The 16,856-nt window shown below is 41.7% G+C and overlaps 1 protein-coding gene across 1 annotated transcript in view; it reads right to left on the bottom strand.

Annotated features, from left to right (window-relative positions):
* Sema6d (semaphorin 6D) overlaps positions 1-16,856 on the bottom strand; it is a 592,899-nt gene that overhangs the window by 180,252 nt on the left and 395,791 nt on the right. Inside the window, exon 4 of the mRNA XM_063283741.1 lies at positions 6,052-6,079. The gene's annotated coding sequence lies outside the window, so the exon portion shown is untranslated. The remainder of the gene's footprint in view (positions 1-6,051; positions 6,080-16,856) is intronic.

The raw sequence follows: 16,856 nt of genomic DNA, 5'->3' as shown, positions 1-16,856 counted from the left end.
TGAGGCCAAATTATAACAGCTCAAAACAGCCTGAAAAGGAATAAAATGGAGAAAAGAGACCAAAACAGCAGCCAGAGAAATGTTTGGCAGAAGCCCGGCGTATGTTTGGCACCTTCCTAGACTTCTGCCGGTCTGCAGAATGATCACTTAGGTGCTGGTGTCTCTATTCAAATATGAGTGACCCTCTTCGAGATCTCCATCAATATTTAGCTGTTTGGAAAGTGTGGTGTCAAAGTGTCCCTCTCCTTATGCCCTGGATCTCCAAGGCAGCTACTCATAAGCACAGCATAGTTCGTCTGCAAGGTGCACTGAATGGAAATGATATCCCATTAAGCATGTCTTACTCAGTGAAAACATTTTCCTGAGAACCTCAGCGAATTCTCTTTAGAAGTACTGCACTCCAAACAAACTACATGTTTGTTTGTTTTAAATAAAAGATAAGCAGATGTTTACTTAAAATAATACAGGAATATTGTACCAACATCATAACGGGACTGGCAGGTAGAAAGGGACAAGCACTGTACAACTTGAGTTGGTGATGCTGCTAGCTTTACATAGAACTTTGGTACAGTCACTTACCTTAAGAGGCCTTCATTAGTTTATCTCAAGTAAAGAAAGGAAGTAATGTCTAAGACTTCTCATTAGTTGTATGACCTGTGTGGGGTCTGCCCGTAAGGTCAGTTCTAAAGCACTGTGCAGTAGAAACGATTCTGAGTATCCATTAGAGTATGAGGTAAATGAGTTGGGAGATCAGGGGCCACTCAACATTCAGTAGGACCTACTTAACCTCTGAGGCAACATTCTAGGATCTCAGAGGCATGTGACATTATAAATGGTACCAATATACCCTATTTGTATAAACTTTTGACAAAGCTTAATTGATTACCTTAATTGTTGATTACCAACAGAGATCAACCAAAATATATTGAATCTTAGACACTTCATCATATGATTTCTTTGGTTTCCTAAAAAAATTGAGAATACCACCCCCACCTTTGTTTTTGCTAAAAGAAGCACTTCACAGATCCTTCTGTTGTCCTTGAATTCCCAGCAGCCTCTGCTCTTGTGCTTTTGTGATATTATTCAGTAAATGAGAATTACTTGAAGACAAACACTGCTGTAAATTGACAGTCTACCAAAAAGCTCTGGAGGCTGCTGACTAATTAACACGAGGGTAGTATATACACAGTAGATACACTGGGCTGAACATACTGTGGACAAAGAAGCAATGCACATCCTGGCAGAATTGCAGAGAGTCAGCAAAACTAGTCAACACACTACTTAGAAGAGGGCAGTTTAATGGCACTGACTCATTCCTGGAATTTTCTATTCAATAATTTTAGACCTTTATTGATGATTGATATGTGGAATTACAGAAAATAGGTAGGATATGGCAGGGAAAGGGAATGAAACTACTGTAATGTATATATAATGGAACTGAGAGAAAAGCCTCATAATATATATTATATATGTAATATATAATATATATAATATTATGTATGTATATATGCTTTTCATTCCATAAATTAAATTTTCTCAGGCTCTTGACATCAGTGGTACCACAAGACTCCTACCCCTCCATCCCTGTCCCACTCCTCTCTTATGTGTATGTGCAGGCATGTTTGAGCATGAAGTTAAAAAGCCAGAGGATGACATTTGGGACATGGAGAGACATTGAGGTGTCTTTCCTTAATCCTTTTATTACCCTCTTTTGTGAAGCAGGACCTCTTACTGAAACTGAAACTCACTGTTTGACTAGATTTGCTGGCCAGTGAGGACTTCAGCAGCAGCCTTTCTTTATCCTGCAGTGCAGTACATAAAGATGCACATGGCTTTATAAGGGGCGTGGGGATCGGAACTGAGGTCCGCATGCTTACATAGCAACCATTTTACCAACTGAGTCATCTCTCCAGGTTAGGAGTATCACATAACTAACTTTCTTTCTTTCTTTCTTTCTTTCTTTCTTTCTTTCTTTCTTTCTTTCTTTCTTTCTTTCTTTCTTTCTTTCTTTTTCTTCCTTCCTTCCTTCCTTCCTGTCTGTCTGTCTACCTTCCTTCCTTCCTTCCTTCCTTCCTTCCTTCCTTCCTTCCTTCCTTCCTTCCTTTCTTTCTTTTTTCTCTTTCTGTTTTGAATTGTGCCTATCTCAGCACCAACAGACACAATACATCTCATGTCATTGTTCTTCATAATAGGTCATGGCACATCTTGAAGAAGCATGTCAGAGGACAAGCCCATGACTTGTGCCTCATGATTCTCTTACCCATTGGGATGACTTGCAAAGTTGGAATGGGATATGGTCAGGCCTGAGAATTCTAGTGAAGGATTCTAAGCAAGTTTCCTTTCCATAACTCATACATTCAAATGTTGTGTCAAGAGGACCGTAATGTAATTGAATAGCATGCTGTCTTATAACCATGGATTCAGGTTTTTTATTGTTTTTTAAACCTTCCTCAGGAGGACACCAGATTTCCTTGAAATATCTGAAAATGAAAGAAGAGACTTCATAGTAGATGTAGAGCCATCTTTCTAGGCCGTTGGTAATGTCTGCCTGTTTGTATTCATGTTCCTGTAGCTCTCACCTACATCACACCAGGCTTGGGTTTCTGAGCAGTAGAATACAGCAGGAGTAGTGGCAGTACTCTGTTAAACATACTACGGCATTATAAAGTATGAAGAGAAATATCTTGGTTTTGTTCTAGAACCTGAAACAGATTCTTGGAAGTTCTTGGAAGCTCCTGGTTTCTCATTGAAGTCAACTTTAGAAAAAGACGTCTCCTGACTTAGGGGTAGCCTTTTTTCAGGTTCCTTTCTTTCACTTGGATAGTCTTCTGCTCAGCCCATGGAGGGCATCCTATCCCCCTCTCCTAGCTTACCCGCTGTAGTCATAGAGTATCACTTCCCCAGCAAGACTGGGTCCAAGTATTTACTACTTGTAATGAAATTTCTTCCAGGGTAACAAGCTACATTTAGCAGGGCCAGATAACCGCATGATGAAACAAAAACCTCATAAGCAAACAGTGGTCGAGAGCTTGGGAGTTTTAGCCTCACTTTCAACCTTCGGGGAGTGTGACCAGTTAGCATTTAAATGACTAACTGTTGATTAGTGATCTATTAAATCATACTGATGTACCAAAATATCTTTTAAACAGAACCTGAGCAATGAAGGTTCTCTTCAGTTGCCAACTTGGTGAGACTGAGACACAGCTAGGAGATCATGTAAAGCACAATTCTGTATAAAAGTACAGGGATTTCCAGTGAGGACTAAGAGGACATCATGGTATAGGCTGAGAGCCCTGGTGGAGTAAGGTATCTATCTATGTATCTATCTATATGTCTAATGTGTTTATCTATGTAGTATGTATGTATGTATGTATGTATGTATGTATGTATATATACGTGTGTCTGTCTGTCTTTCCATATCTCTTAATGTGAACTGTCATGCTCTAATGATCTCAAACCATGAGATAGAAATGATCCCTTTTCCCCTTAGAGTGTCTCTCTTGGGTATTTGCTATAGCAACAGAGGGTCTAATGAGCACAGTAGGGTAGCCTTCAGAACCCTTAGTCACTGTTGAAGCACTCAGAGAAGCAAAAGCTACGATGTAGGGAATGAAAGGCACTATAAGCAACACCAGTGAAGCTGAGGAAGAGACCAGAGCCAGTGTGCTTAACAGCAGGCGAGCTCATTGTTTAGAAATGGGTCGTTGATCATTAAATGCAAAACATACAAGGCTGCAATTATTTGCTTGCTTCCCACTCACCTATTTTCCCAATATTATCTATTTTTATAAGCAAAAGTATTTCAAAACATGAAATTCTTAAAATCCACACTCACATCCTTATTTCAAATCCTGGATTTAGTCAGAGAGGCCTGTGCTGCTTCTGGCTCCCAGAGCTGGTTACCCTCTTTAATTGGATTGATGGTGACGGCTGTAATTACCTTTAATGAGATTGTGTGTCAAGTAACTATGCTTTTTCTACCAGGGCTAGCTGGGCTTGTGGAATACAGACAGAAGAAGCCTCTAGTTATTGAGGGGGCATCCTAGCTTTCCAAGTCATGTTTGCTATAGTGGAAGATTTCTAAATGTCTATAGGAAGCCCAAGGAAGTCTTCTTTGGAAGCAGGTTTTTGACCTCCACCCTGTCCCTGCAGCTTTGCTTTGATGTGAGCTCCAGTGAAATGGCTGTGTTCTAGGCCTCTATTATCACTCAAATAAAAATGTTTTTGAAGGATTCAATGAAGATTAGCAATAGTAAACCTGACCCTTTCTTCCTGCTTTATTGCTGTTTGCTGTTATAAACTGTGACCACCTTGAAAACATGTCTTCACTATTTTTATGTATCTGTATGTATATTTTTCCCCCAATAAGGCTTTGCTGTGTTGCCTGGGCTGTCCTTGAACCTGCCATCTTCCTATCTTTTCTTCCAGAGTGCCATGGATAAGAAGGTCTATCTTTTAGTTTTTGGGATCTAAGCAAGTGACAGGATGGAAATAGCCAGAGGTGATATAAAACTTTAAAGAAACAGTAATTTCTAGGCACAACAGGGCTGGTACACAGGTGAGATTACAGAGACTGTGACATCATGCATATGGCCTGTACAAGATCAAGGCAGGCAAAATCACAGTGTGGAGGAGGGGATGTGGGCACAGAGCCCCAGCCTCACCAAAGAAGCTATTATTCACAAACACTAGCTGCTAGGAAATGAAAAGTCAGTTTTCTTCAGTGGTGGGACACTGGGTATATCCATCCCACTCCAGGACAGGTCTTATGTTCAGGAGTAGTTGATCAGAACAGATTTGACTCCATGTTTTCCTCTCTCTCTCTCTCTCTCTCTCTGTATTTACTTGTTTTTCCTTTTTACATTTTGTTTTGAAAGGGAGAGAAAGAACAGAGTTGAGTGGGTAGGGAGGGCTTGAGAGGAGTTGGGGGATGGAGGAGAATATGCTAAAAATATACTGTATGAAATTTTTAAAGAATAAAAAGGTGGTTGAGATTTTTTTTTAAATAAAGCAATTTTGAGTACAAGCGGGTGCTGCCACACCTAGCATTTTTAAAAGCACCCAATATCTAGTAGAGTTTATCTTACTCTTCTCCCCCTGTGATCTGAAAACTTAACAGTCTCTAAAAGTAACATGGTGAATAAGAGATGTTAAAAATACTAGTCTCTATGTGTAGACAGAGCCGTAATTAATACCTAGGAAGCCAGATGCTCTACGGCAAAAGATGCCTCTATTTTCCAATTAACACATGGAGAGTTTTACATTTTTCAATTGGAAGCCCAGCCTCCGAACAAGCAAGGCGGCCAAATGTACTGCAAACACACGTAGCTTCAGAGAGACGTCGCGCACTGAAAACACACCCCATCTTATTAGCTTCAGCACCGCTCTCATTATAAACAGACTTGCTTATCCTTCCTCCTTCTGATGCGCTTGAAACAGAACTTGGATGGGTGCCCTCTTGAAAAAAAAATAGTTCTTGCCTTCACCAACCAGATGGTGCACATCCTCTATGCCTGGTCCTCTAAGGGAATCAAGAGGGGCTCCTATTGTGTTCCATAATATGATTAGTACATCCGCAATAGCTTGTTCTTACGGAGACTTCTGGAAGTTAGACAGCTTGGCTAATGTGGTCCTGCAGAGTTGGATAGGAGACCTTATGCAGCTGAGGACTCAGAGCTATAAGGAGGGGCTTCTGCTTTTTAATTCTTCCAAAATAGGCTTCAGTGGAGGTGTGGGGCCCTGCCACATTGGCTCACAAAGAAGCTGTCTTCTGTCTTTGAAACTCAGAGACAAAAAGTCTGCTGTCTCATAAAAGGGCTAATCAAGCAAGAAAGCCTCCCTCTCTTCCCCTCCTTCCCTTCCTTTCTTTGCCCCTCTCCTTCCTGGTCTGATCCGACCATATTATATTTGTAGTATTTTCCATTCACCGACACCACCAGCAGAGCCAATAACCACTCCTGGCTACCATTTGAGGGTCACACTCACCACAAACAGAAAAAATACCATTCTGAGTTTAGCCAACGAAGTGGGGTATAATATGCTGTCTCATACCTTGGAGATTATTCTGTCTTGGCAGAACCTAGAAAGGAGAAAAGAGAAATACATGCATTAGTGTTTTATTCCTCCTTACTTTTGAAACCACAGAGCTGAATTAAACAAATATAGTTTTTCTAATAATTTAATGAACAGCTAATTTCTGCACTTAATCCAACTATTAGGGAACCATTGGGGGTGAGGGGGAAACATTTAGGGGTGGGGTGAGAGGATTCATGCACCAAGAGTAAATCCCATCCCAGTCTAGTCTCTGGGGTTGTGATACAGCATTTTGAGGCAAAACAAAAACCTTTGCGAGCTTGAAGAAGTCCTGTCAACTGCGTCCAATGTATCTCATCACACTTCACAGGTCAGAGAGAAAAATCCCTCTGGGTTAAGACCCTGTTCACCAAACGTAGCATCACAAATCAGTCTCTGTACCATAGTCTAGTTTAGCAGTAAGGCTAGGCTGGTCATGTGACAGCAGAATGGACTCAGATAAGTCTCATCCTGTGACCAGAATCATTCTGTAGACCTGAGTCTGAAGAAAAGTTTTTGAATTGCTCAGGGCAAAGCCTCTGCTGAAGTCTGATGTTCAGTTCGGCCAAATATCACATCTTCTCCCCAGTTTGCTTTTTGGAAGCATTTCTTTCATATCCTAAGCATGTGTGCATTTCAACTTGGGCTAGAAAGATTTAATTAAGAACAACTCCATCACCACCAAAGGAGGCTGTACTTAATCAATAGCTCCGGATCTGAGAAACATTTTCCCCCCGAATGCTGCATGGTTCTCAGGAACCTGGACTCCTTCCCTTTCTTAAAATGTAAGACTGCTTCTCTTTCTGGTATTTTGCCAATTAGAAAAAAAATTGCGTTGAGCAAACAGCTAGCAAATCCATCAAAAGGTTAGGATTCTTTTTATTTGAGTGCTCTTTCCTAATGGGTTGAAATTGATTGATTAGCTCACCTAGAACAGACTTAGCCTTGGGGGAAACAGCTTTGTAGACCTTAGTGGACTGGATTTTAAAAGCCAAAAAAAGTAGAAAATCAACATTAAGAATTCAATGGACTTCAAAAGCAGAGGAAAACACAATCTGAAACTATATTAAAATCCTTTTATTTATTTCCAGTCAAACAGCCTCATAATAAGTTATATTGTTATCCTGTCTACGGGCTCCTTCTTAGGCTGGGAATGTGCCTAGGCTATGATCTCCAAATTCAGTTTACACTGAACTTTCCCAAACTTCATGTACTATTTAATTTTAAAATGCTATGACAAATTTATCACCTTGTAGACAATTCCCCTCCCCTTCCTGCCACAGCTCTACCAACATTCCACATATTGGTTTTGAAACTACCTTCAGAATGAAATTTGTCTAAGTATAAAGTTTGCCTTTTAGAAAAGGCAAGAGGTAAAAGAAAGCAGCAGTTAATCCCCTGCCTCTGGCTAGAATTAAGAGAAAAGAACTTCTTGAAGGCCGACCACTCTGATCTTGTCTCTCACCATCTTTGCTGTTCAGTCTTTGGTATCTATAAGTACCATGCTCCTTACACAGAGAGGAAGGGTTTAGAGAAAGTGACATTTACATTTGAATATGTGGGAATAATATTGCTTGTGAAAACGTAGATCCTGGGCCCATCTCTGAGGTACTGAACCAAACTGGAGCATCTTAAGTGTGTTCGAGGGAACTGGAGCCCAGAGACCACCATTTGAGAAGACCTGACGGCTGGATGTGAAATGTATCCGGTCATATATGCTGAGTGTCAAGCTTTGAGTCAGAAGGTATTTTAAGTGGGTATTCAAGGTGGTCTGCAACCACTGTTCAAGTGTAAGTCTGCAACCCCAGTGTGTAGAGGCTGAGAAAACGGGACTGCTAATCTGAAGCCAGTCTGACCACACTAGCAAGTTGTACTCAGTAAATACACTTAGAGGTATTCAACCAATACAATCCCTTTAGTGCTCGCAGTTCCCTGGTCCCCACCTTTGTGATTTCCAAACAGATATCTGACCTACTGAGCACTGAAAGGAAGAAAGCTTAGGTGATGCAGCCTAATTAATGCAGTGCCCATTTACAGTTTAATTCTAAGTAAGTCACAGAATCCTTAGGAAGACTAGAAGGACTTAGGAGCAAAAAACCCACTCTTTCCCATGTTTTCAAAGGAAGACACTTTTAAATAAGGAGATGAAAGTGGTCGGGCTCCGGAGGAGTATCTAAAAGATGAATGAAAAATTTTAGCCACCAACTTGAATAACTTCCAGGTGTCTGCTTTCAGATGGAAATATCCACAAGGAACTATTAAGTAAATACGATTAATCATAATTAATCACGTACTGTCTGAAATTGCCTAGAACCAAAATTCTGAAATGGACACATGGCACCCTTCTGCTGCTGGCTCTAATGCCCCACCAGTTCACAAGGTATCGTGTTGTTTGGTTCAGCACGAGCCTTCCAACTTCCAATCTCTTATTAGTGATATTGTAAGAAAAAAATGAATAAAATGTCCAAATATGTGCCACCAATCTTTGCATATTAAACATCCTTTTCCAACACACATATAGTTTGCACAAATGATAATGAACACATCATCGCTTCCTATGTGCCAGCCCGAGGGTCTCCCTTTCTTCATTTGTAAATGCTAACTTTGCACTTAGCACCTAAGTTCCTTGAAGACCACGATTGAGCTAAAATAAGGGGTTGTATACAGATGGCCACCTTTAATGGAACACATACCTAAAAATATATAAAAAAATTATTTTCTTGCCACCATTATGTTACTGGAATGGAAAAATTTAACAGTACGACATAGGAAGGAACTAATTCAAACAAGGTACTGTCCCTATGTTTTCAATATTGTTGTGGGGTCAGAATGACATGGTCACTGTGGTAATTACTTCCCTCTTGCTATGACTAAGGGTAATAAGCAAACTAGGGGAGCAAGGGTTTGCTTGGCTAGCTCAGAAATCTCATTACTTTGTGGTGAAAGGAGTTAAGTCCCTTAGGCAGTGAGGGCAAGAGCCTTGGTGGATCATAAGCTAGTCATGTAGAACATGTCACCTCTCCCCTGAATGAATGACCAGCTTTCTGATTGAGCTGAGGAAGCATGCATAGAATGTGCGGACTGCTTACTAGTTCTATCTGGGACGATCTCAAAAAGACAACCCTACTAAAGATGACTTCAGTCACCATCTACCTTCCATCCTGAGATGTGTGAGTCTGTCAGCAGGGTGTAGCAGAGGTTTTTCTCCCTTGAAGCCCCTTCCCACTTGGCAATGAATGCAGGGCTGTGTCCTGCCTGGACACTGAGGTACCCAGAGCATAGCCACCTTTCAAGGAAGGCAAAACGCAGTGCATAAGGGTTGTCCTCAATCTGTGTTTTACCTGAGTGAATAACAGTGTAGTCTGGAACAATTGTGGTTCCTGGTCTCCTGTCTACCCAGACAGTACTGGCATACCTCTGGGAGTTGGGAACAGGAGTCCCTGGTCCTTGCTTTTTCCAGGGGAATTGGGTGCCAAGAGTACAGTGGGGCTGGATGAGAAAACACTTTCTCTGGGAGACCTAGGTGAAGTTCTTCAGGACAGTTGCTTAAAGATGGTGAATGTGAATGCATATGTCTTACTGAGGGTGAACCAGGGATTAAATACATTTGTGAAAGAAATGCACAGGAAGGGAAACTCAGTAGCTAAACACACAGAACCTAAATAGATACCTCATTAACACAGAGAACTACGGGTGTTTATATTATATTATGTGACTGATTGCCATGGTCCTTTCAGTGGGGTGTCATATTTATGTGTTTCAGAGCATGTAGAGGCAGGCAGGGAGTGGCCCCACTCAATTCTGAGATTCACAAGGTCTGAGCTCATTCAACCTTAGCAGTTCTTCTGTCTGATGGTATGGTCCACCTGCCCCACACATAAATGCATTTGTTCTGCACGGTCATTGTTAGCATTCTCTTACTCTTCTTGAATGTGTGCCAGTGGACTGGGAAGTCACTGACTGGCCTTGACATTGGTGGCTGTTGTGAATCCATATCCCTAGTTAGAAAATCCTGGAACATTCTCAAACAACCAGCATCAGTTTTGGGGAGGGCACGGCAACCTGGCTCACACACACCATGCTGGGAACTAAGCAGAGTTAATAAGGAGGAAACAGGGCAACATAATGCAGTCCCCCAAAGATGTGCTTCAGTGACTCAAGATACTTCTGCCATCTAGATCCTGTAGTTCTAGCTCCTCCCTATAGCCTATTCAAATTCTGAATCCATCACTGGGCCCATTCAGGATGAGGACAGAGGCCTCCAGATCGTCATGTCTTTAGAAAAGCCCTTGGAGCTCAGTGAGAGATCTACTTTCCTCAACCTTTCTCAATCTAATCAAACTGACAGATTACCCATCTCAGGCCCAGAACTCTTGTCTTCATTAATCTTTCGGATAGCGCTATAACTTTTTTCCCTCTTTTCTCAAGAGGTGTTTTCCACAGTGAACTTGACCTTCAGCAGGGAGCCCTTATCCCCCACCTCCCAATTGCACCAGATCAACCATACCATCTATTTTTCTCTTTTTTCTTATCTGTAAGTACCTAGCAACCGTTGATCTTCCCAGATGTCACTTAACAGCTTTCGACTGGACATCCTCTGGATCACAGCCACAGCAAACATTTATCAGAACCACAGGTCTCCAGGCCTTTGCCCAGGCCCTCACCTTGCTTGTGATGCCTGCATTTCTTACACGCAAGTTCACACAGGAACTTGGATATATTTCTTCCAGTCTTCTTTGCAGCTGATAAATACCTGATCATTCTTTAAAACCACATGCCACACCTTTCCTGTGGATCTTAATTTTCTGAGACAGAGTTACTTCCTTATTTGCGCTTCAGTGCTACTTCTTCCTAAATACTCCAGAATACCAATCAAAACATATTAGCAAGACCTGTGTATAAACCTGCCTCCCTGCTTAGACAAGGGGGTTCTTGGAAGCAAGCCTTCCTACCTTTGCAATGAATATCAAATGTCTACTTTATGCTGGGAGTTTTATATTCTGAAATGCAGGATGAAGAATAGTGAGAATATTTGATGGGTAACCAATAAATTCCACGTCAGGGCATCAGTGAACGAGTGCTTTTTGCGAGGTCTCTAAATGATGCTCCAGTTGTCATTAACTTCCTACTCACTCTTCAACTGTGAGAGACATTAGGCACTTATTTGCCAGCATGTTGTGTCTACTAACTTTAGAAAGGGGAAATTATTTACAGAATGAGCACTGGTCTTTATGGACAAATGAGAGGAAACTGGGAGCCAAGGGAAAGAAGTAAGCTCATACTCTTAAAGCTAAGAGGGTAAAGACAAATGAATAGCATCCTCCAGCATGTGTAAGCCTCAATGACAACCTTGCTACAAAGCGGGTGGTGTGAATTATGTTGTCTCTGTTGATGGAGTAAGTCCCCCCAGGCAGAGTCAACCGTGGGACTGTTTCACTCTGAGTTCTTTGCCTCTGATTTTGTTTTTTTAAAGAAAAGAAAAGATCTTGATGTTTAAAGCTTTTCTTCTGGTTATTTACAAAAAAAAAATTAAAGTCTTTCTAGGCAATTGTCCAAATTCAAGAGCTTAAGCTAAAAATCCCCATTTTAGAAAATTTCATGCAATTCTCTATTTGGATTGAGGGGACAGCTTTTTTCTTGACTAATCATAGAACAAAGAGTAATGAATGCTTTTGAAATTTCAGGCAGAATTAGAAGTCAGGATGCTTCTCAGAGGTGAGTGGATCTTTCATGGCTCAGGAAGGGAGGCAGGGCCATCATTATGCTGCATGCCCTACCAGTAGCTTCTCTGCCCATTCCCTCACTGAATACATTCTGAGGGATCTGTGTTCATTATGATACTTCCCACTAATCTGAAGAAAAACAACGTGATTGCCAGTGTTGCTTTCCATAATATATATATGCAGTTAATGCAGTTATGAGAGAAATAATTTGGAAAGAAAGTATTATGGACCCAGTTTTCATTGGTTTGACAATTATAGAGCTAGTATGCAATGAAAACAAAAAAAATTATACAATCTTTTTATAATTTTTATGAAGGGCCCTTCTAGATGCAAATTTTTACTTATGTAATTTTCACAGGCTATAATTTGACACAGACTCTGTCTCCTAACCAAGCGGTTTGTTGTAAACACTATTTAGTTTGTAATTACCATACAGTTAAATGACTAATCACAGAGATTCACTTCATGATCATTGACAAAAATGGCCACACTTAACACAGATGAAATTAACACTAAGGAAAACGGGGCTGCCTCTCACATATTCTCAGCCAATCAACCAGAGCAAAGCCACCGGGCACAGCTCTAGAGTGTGGGATGAGAGACAATCTGTGTTGTGTGAATCAGAGAAAATGTGACACTTAGTAGATCCATTGTCTTGCTCCAAGTCCAGTTGGATGCCAGGAAGGGGAATTACAGAAGGACCAACTGAGAAAAAGAGATGTGTTCCTAAGAACATGTGGACGAACCAGGTGAGTCTTATCTTTTTATATTTTCCTCTCCGCCAAGCTCCTCTCTGTGAAATATTCATTTTGAGGGTATTCATTTTTAATATCTGCTTAGAAAACATTGGTTATTCCTTCCTCCTGACACTGCTTCTATTACCTTAATTTCAGAAATGATGTCTAGTTTGGTGACTGCTAGAGACTAGAGCCAGACTGTAAAATGGAAAATGTCATCCAGAATGCCTCTGACAGCAAGAAGCAACAGCTTGCCCTGAATTCCACTCCTGTTTTCCCAAGGGCACCGTTTAGTACCTACAGATGCTGGTGTCTTGGATGTATGTTGCTATAGTCATCTTTCTTTGCTACTCTCCATGTGGCTCTGTCCACTCATTACTCTCTCCAAGCCTCAGCTGGCACATCTCTCTTCAGTGTTACCAGGTAATTCCTAGACACAGGGGTATGAGACATTACACATGGTAGTCCCTGTGATAGTTCCCAACTTCTATACTCACCTGTGCATGTCATCCTCTGGCCACACATTTGTGGCATGTCTACCCATCTTTGTTCTTTTCTCTCCTGGCATTTTTCTCTACCTAATCTTTGTCCTATCTTAGTAGCACTGAATTGCTTTTCGTATAACTTTAGAATACATCAAAAGAAATCTGGTTCCACCTGACTTTTGTAGCCACCAAAAACCAGCCTAACATACTTGCCTAAATACTTGGCAGGCCCAGATGTCCCTGTCACTGTAAAGCAGTCATCTGTTTTCTGAAGATGCCCTCCTGGACTCACAGTTTCAATGAGTCTTTTGTAATTATATATTGTGAACCTGGGCATCTGTGTCCCTTTTTAAAAATTTACATTGACACTCAATCTCCTGTGTTCTTGTGTTCATTGAGAAATGAGGCTTGTGGAGATGATCGTGCCTTAAGGTCTTCACACACACAAATGGAGTTTGTGCCTTTGTACAAGGATTTAAGGGAGTCTGTCAAGCTGTCCTACCCTTCTTGCTCTTCTCCTGCATTGGGGCTGTGGTAAGAAGGTGCCATCAAGGAAGGTAAACCAAGTCTCTAACCATATTGTGGTGACCCCACCCCAACCATAAAATTATTTTGTTGCTACTCCATAACTGTTATTTTGCTACTGTTATGAATCTTAATGTAAATATCTGATCTTTAGGATGTCTGATATGCCACTCCAAAAGGATCATAACCCACAGGTTGAGAAACACTTCTTTAACCATACATCATCTTGGAATCTGAGGCCTCTAGCTCTGAAGCAAAGATAGTTCTATCACTTATGAATTACTTAATTTAAAATTCATTGTTACAGCACCATAAACAGACTAAGACAGCCTCCAGCCTCCAAGTTCCAGTCTCAATCAAGATCTGGCTGCAACTTCCTGAGAGGTCCTGCATGCATTTCTTAGGGTTGCTATATAGAATTCTATAAATAGGTTGGGTTATTAAGGCAGAAATTCATTCCCCCCAATTTTAGGAGCGAAACCCAAGGTGTCTGGAGGGCCATGCTCCCTTTGGACTCTGGATAGATCCTTCAGCTTCTTCCAGTATGACAGTCCTTAGTCTTGATATTCTCATGTTGTTACAGCATCCCGTTTCCACACCAATGATTTCTTCATATAATCATATTGGATTAACATCTTTGCTAGAACAGTAAGATGTCATTTGAACTAACACTATCTGAAGAGATTTTCTATCTAAATAGGCCTGAATTATGAGGTACTTGGACATGGGACTCGGTTAATTTAGTGCTGAGGGTTGAACACAGTGTCTTGAACCAAGCAGGCTCAGTAGTATAATTCAGCCCTCAAGAGACCCCAATCTAGAACCACTCGAGGGAACTAAGTCAACCTACAAATCAATGTAACCTAATAGTAGTGTTAAAGTCACTGTGAGTTAGTTGTCCATAGCAACAGATAAACAAAATGATTTTCTTTACTCAGGTCCTCTGGCTTCTGGCAACACAGTCTAGAAATTTTTTCTTGCAAGATTGCTTGGCCTTTTTGAAATTTTCCCTTGTTTGTTTTTGACATTTGTTTTAAGGACAAGGTCTTGCTATGTAGTCCTGTCTTATCAGAAACTTGGTAGCTGGACCAGAATGGCCTCAGACTTGGGCCCATCTTCCTGCCTCTGTCTCACAAGTGTTGGAATTATAGGCCCATGCCATTCTATTCACATAAGCTTGGTATTTAATGCAACAGACATGGTCACTGTTTCAGAAAGGTGCCTTAGGCTGTACATCCGTTTCTGTTCCCTGCTGGTATACACTGAAATGACCAAAGAAGGAATTCATCAAAAGCATGCAATAGAAAGAAAAGGGCAAGGGGCATGAACAGACCAGAAACTGAAGAATTGATTAAAGGTGCAAAGGAGATAGAATTATATTAGAAGGTGAAGCCAAAACTCAATAAGAAACAGCTAAGAAGCCAACTACTAAATAATGTTTGCCCTGCTTTCTGTACAGAACCCATACCAGGTCCACATCAAGCCAGCAGGACTGGAGGTGACCAAGAGGCGTAGTCAGTATTAGCAGCAGCTCACCTCAATTCCACCCCTCATCTGAATCACCCTTGGAATAGCATCCCCTGGAGAGGTACATTCTCATCTGCATCTGTGAGGGAAAAGCTATAATACCAGAAAAGATTATTTGCCACATGCTTGCCCTTTCCTGCTACCATAACCCTGGACCAGTCTCCATTGAGGTTCAACCATGCACTCCACTTGAGGGAGCTAGGCCACTAAGCACTCTAGTGTGATGACCTGCCTACCCATGACATAACTCTTCATAGTGTGAGAACTGCTGAACAAAGACATTCTTAAAATCTCAGCCTCAGCACTGTTGACAATTACAGCCAAGAGCTTCTTCGTTGAGGGGTCATGGCCTGTGCACTGGAGAGTATTTAACAATACCCTTCGCCTCTAACCTATTAGATGCTGCTTCAGTCATGAGATCCAAAAGTACCTCTGGACATTGCTATATATCCCCTGGGGAAGAAGCTTCCCCTAGTTGAGGGGTGTGTGTGTGTGTGTGTGTGTGTGTGTGTGTGTGTGTGTGTTTTGTGTGTGTGTGTGTAGGGATATCCACACACATGATGGCCAGAGAACAATCTCAGGGGTTTTCCCACTCAGAAAGTATCTGCCTTGTCTTTTCAGGCAGGGTCTCTCACTGATTAGGCTAGCCTGGGTGGTCAGCAAGTTCCAGGATTCTGCCTGTCTTCATCTCCTATGCATTGCTGGGATTATGAGCCGTTACCACTGTGCTTGGCTTTTTATTATGTTCCTGCCACTCTGAACTCTTGACTGACCATTCCTCTCTGGGTATTATTACTCCATTCTCTCTAGGAACTATTAGTCACCTCTAAGTCTTACTCAGACTCCCATGCTCCAAATTCTTCCAGGACTTTGCTTCTACCTTTAGATGAGCTACACAGGGGCTCAGACATCATCCAGATGGTTAGTCTTTAGGCTGCAATGCAAATGCATGCTAGGGAGGCTTTAGCAGTGCAGGCTTGGGAACTGTAAACTGAGGTACAGGATGGGTTTTGCGGTACCCCAACTATGTCCTAGTAATAAAAACATTAAACCTGAGGAGGAGGAGTGCAACCTCCACGAAGGAGAGCCTGGATTGGGCTGACACCCTTGACGTGGATGCCTGTCTGCTACAGTTCTCTTAAGGAATGGGTCTGCTATAGGTTTGCACTCTATTCTCTGTTCTAATTAGTCTTACTATTTCTCTGATACAATGCCATGACCCCAAAGCTACTTGGGGATGAAAGGGTATATTTGGCTTACACTTCCACATCACTCTTCATCATTAAAGGAATCAGGGCAAGAACACAAACAGGGCAGGAACATGAAGGCAGGAACTGATACAGAGGTCATGGAGGAGTGCTGCTTATTGGCTTACTCCTCAAGGCTTGCTAGCCTGCTTTCTTATAGAACCTAGGAACACCAGTACAGAAACCTTACCACATACAATGGGCTGGGCTCCCCCACATCAATCACTAGTTTAAGAAAATCTTCTATAGGCTTGGTTTGCCTATAGCCTGACCTTATGGTGGCAGTTTTTCAGTTGAGATTCCCCCCTCCCAAATGATGACAGCTTAGGACAAACTGACACAAAACTGACCAGCACAACACCATACCTCTGAGAAGGAAAGAGGCCCTGGAAAAGGGAAAAGACTTGGACATTAGGCACACCTGCCAGTAAAGGTCAGAGAGAGGGCTTCACAGACAGTGAGAGGGCAGGCTTCATGGTTTAGGTTTGGTAGTGATGTGTGAGGAGTACTCTAGGCAGAACAACTCCCACTCTCGGGAGC

The sequence above is a fragment of the Rattus norvegicus genome, chromosome 3, assembly GCF_036323735.1.
Source record: "Rattus norvegicus strain BN/NHsdMcwi chromosome 3, GRCr8, whole genome shotgun sequence".
Lineage (NCBI taxonomy): Eukaryota > Metazoa > Chordata > Mammalia > Rodentia > Muridae > Rattus > Rattus norvegicus.
This window is presented reverse-complemented; position numbering and strand designations above follow the sequence as displayed.